At 42.7% G+C, this 3279-nt stretch overlaps 1 non-coding gene across 1 annotated transcript; it reads left to right on the top strand.

Moving 5' to 3' along the window:
* Positions 1 to 2334: 2334 nt before the first annotated feature.
* LOC122641223 lies at positions 2335 to 2441 on the top strand. The gene has a single exon (XR_006329870.1). It is a non-coding gene; the product is annotated as a small nucleolar RNA R71 (small nucleolar RNA).
* Positions 2442 to 3279: the final 838 nt, after the last annotated feature.

The following is a 3279-nucleotide window of genomic DNA, read 5'->3' as shown; positions in this document are numbered from 1 at the left end:
ATGATGCCATAATCCAAGTATTTTAGGATCTCTTTATTGATTGCCTCTTTCATCACATGATTAGCCCTCCTTTGGAGTTCCCTAGAAGGTTTGGAACTCTCCATCAAATGTATATGATGTTGAACAATGGAGGGGCTAATACCTTTGATGTCAGACATGGTCCAACCTATGGCTTCTTTATGGTCCTTTAGAAGCTTAATCAACTCTTCTTCCTGAATAGAAGTCAAATCAGAAGCAATAATAATAGGAAGAGTATGATCATGTCCTAAGAAGGCATACTTGAGGTTGGAGGGCAATGCCTTCAACTCTAATGTGGGGGGCTCAATAATAGAGGATTTGAGAATGGAAGTGGATAGGGGTCCAAGGGGCTCCAAAGGTGGTTGGATGCTCCAGACCTCAGATAAGGGAGTATCATCAACACCCTCCAATTCCTGCATACATTCTTGAAATCCTGAATCAAAATCAATCTCAAAGAACATATCAATATCATCGGGAAACCCTTAAAGCATATGCACCTCTTCATCCATGTCAGGCTGCTTGCCCAACCTAAACACATTGAAGTCAATAGAAGTATTGCCAAAAGATAATTTCATGAGACCATTCCTGCAATTGATTAAAGCATTACTGGTAGCTAGGAATGGTCTACCCAATATGATTGGGATTTGGTCATTGAAGTTGGCAGTGGGTTGGGTATCTAAAACAATAAAATTCATAGGAAAAATAAATTCTCTAACCTTCAACAGGACATCCTCAATCATTCCCTTAGGAACTTTAACCGACTGATCTGCAAGTTGAAGAGTAATTTTGGTCGGTTTCAGTTCTCCCAATCCCAGTTATTGGTAGACATGAAAGGGTAAGAGGTTCACACTTGCACCAAGGTCCAATAAGGCATAATCAATAGTAGTATGGCCTATAGTGCAAGAGATGGTGGGGCTTCCAGGATCCTTATGCTTGGCTGCTACTGGCTGTGAGATTAGAGAACTAATGTTAGTAGCCAAGAATGCCTTTTTGGCCACATTGGTGGTCCACTTTTGGATGCATAAGTCTTTGAGGACTTTAGCATAAGCGGGGATCTGGGCAATAGCATCCAACAAGGGGATATTCACCTGAACCTGTTTGAACACATCCAATATCTTCTCCACAGAAGGAGACTTCTTACTAACCAACCTATTTGGGAAAGGGGCAGGTGGGGTATAAATTCTTTCAGGGTTGGTCTTTTTAACTTCCTCAACAGAATCCTCTTTGGTTGCCTCAACCAAATCATCTGGTATATCTTTAGGTTCATCAGACGAACCTGAAATAGTAGGCACTTCAATGGCCTCTTCAGAAGGGGGAGAGTCAACAAGAGTATGAGATGATAAAGACTAAGGTGCACTAGCCTGTTGATACTCACGGCCACTCCTTAAAGCATAAACAACATTTACCTGTCTGGAGGGCCCTTGGTGCTGTTGGCTTTGTGCAACATTGGTTGGAGGAGCTTGGGTACCTTGCTGAATACGAACCTGATGCCTAGGATTTGGCTCAGGCTGGCTAGGTAACTTCCCTGTTTACCTCTCATGCAGGATTGTGACAAGCTGAGTGAGTTGTTTTTCCATGTTATTGTGGCTTGTCATGAGAAGAGCTATCTTGTTGTCCATCTCATTCAGTCTTGTTGCCTCTCCTATATTGGTAAACCCTGAGGGTTGTTGATAAGGTGCAAGGAGAGGAGGCCTAGCAGAATTAATAGAAGGTCCTGGATGAGGATGAGGGGGAAAGGGGTAAGGAGACATTCCTTGGCTTTGTGGTGCATAGTTGGGCCTTTGGGCACCAACCTGGCCTTGATGGTTAAAGTTGGATGGGCCTGCTTGGTTCCCTTGATTTCATGAGAAATTGGGGTGATTTCTCCATCCTAGATTGTAAGTATTGCTATATGGATTATTTTGGTAGAGAGCACTTATATTCTCAGTGCTGAAATTACCCACTAAGGTGTTGGGGCATTCCTCAGAAAGGTGTCCAGGGGTTTGGCACCAACTGCATACCGACACATGGTTGACCTGGTTGACCGGATTAACTGGTATAGACTCTTTAAGAACTATGGACTCCAACCGCTTTATGAGGCTGTCAAGTTTGGCCTCCTTGGCTGGCATACCCTCAATGAGATACCTCTTAGTGGTCCTTTCAGCCTCTTGGAAAGATTCTCATTCCCTAGTCTTATCAGTCAAGTTGGTTAAGAATGTCCATGCATCATTCTCCTCAGAAAAAGAAGTAAAGCCTACTGGACACATAGACTCTACAGGTTGCTTGGTCTGATAATCAATACCCTCATAAATAATTTGGCATAGCTGCCACAAGTCAAAACCATGGTGAGGGCATTCTAAGAAGAGGTCCTTGAATCTTTCCATGAATTTAGAAAAGGATTCATGTGGTTTTTGGCTGAACTGGAGGATGTCACTTTTAAGCTTATTGGTCTTGTGAAGAGGGAAGAATTTTCTCAAAAAGACAATGGTGAACTCATCCCATGTATTAATGGAGTTTGTTGGCAGTCCATAGAGCCACTTCTTGGCCTGGTCTTTCAGGGCAAAGGGTATAAACCTAAGCCTAACTGCATCATCAGTCAAATTCTGGACCTTAATTAGAACACAGACCTCCTCAAATTCCCTAAGGAAGAGATACGCATCCTCATTAGCCATCCCATGGAAATGGGGTAGCATGCTGATGAAGTTGGTCTTGAGTTCATAGTTATTCCCTGTAACAACAGGCAGACTAATGCATGAGGGTTGTGTGGCCCTGGTGGGGTAAAACCTATCCTTAAGAGTCTTGGGTTGTTGGTCACCCATGGTCAAAGGTGGTAGAGAAGGTGGTCTTCTAATAAGACGGTTACTTGAATCACGAGTCCACACCTTAGCCACCTAAACAGATATGAGGTCTCCTTTAGAAAAATTAAAGAAAAATAAAACACTTAAAAAAAAAAAAAAAACTAGAAACAAGAGGGAGCCCAAGGTAGATAGTGCATCTCTATCCCTCAAAAAGCGAAACAATGGTTCAAAAGCTGTAAGGATGCCATATAGGTTGACAGCAAGGGAACCCGTATAGTCTTCTATAGCCACCTACGTGCGACTCCAATATGGATTCTGATGTAGAATGGAGGTCTACTATACGTTTATGTTTCCAACACTCTCACTATGTCGCTTTCCTGTTATCAAGAGTGGTCACCTCCAAAGATAAGTCACATTTCAATCCACCCAACCAAGTCAAGATGTAGCATCATAGGTAACTTAATCCTATGAGGGACATCAAAAG

The sequence above is a fragment of the Telopea speciosissima genome, chromosome 9, assembly GCF_018873765.1.
Source record: "Telopea speciosissima isolate NSW1024214 ecotype Mountain lineage chromosome 9, Tspe_v1, whole genome shotgun sequence".
In the NCBI taxonomy this organism is placed as follows: domain Eukaryota; kingdom Viridiplantae; phylum Streptophyta; class Magnoliopsida; order Proteales; family Proteaceae; genus Telopea; species Telopea speciosissima.
Note: the sequence above shows the minus strand (reverse complement) of the source record. Positions and strands in the feature narration are given on the sequence as shown.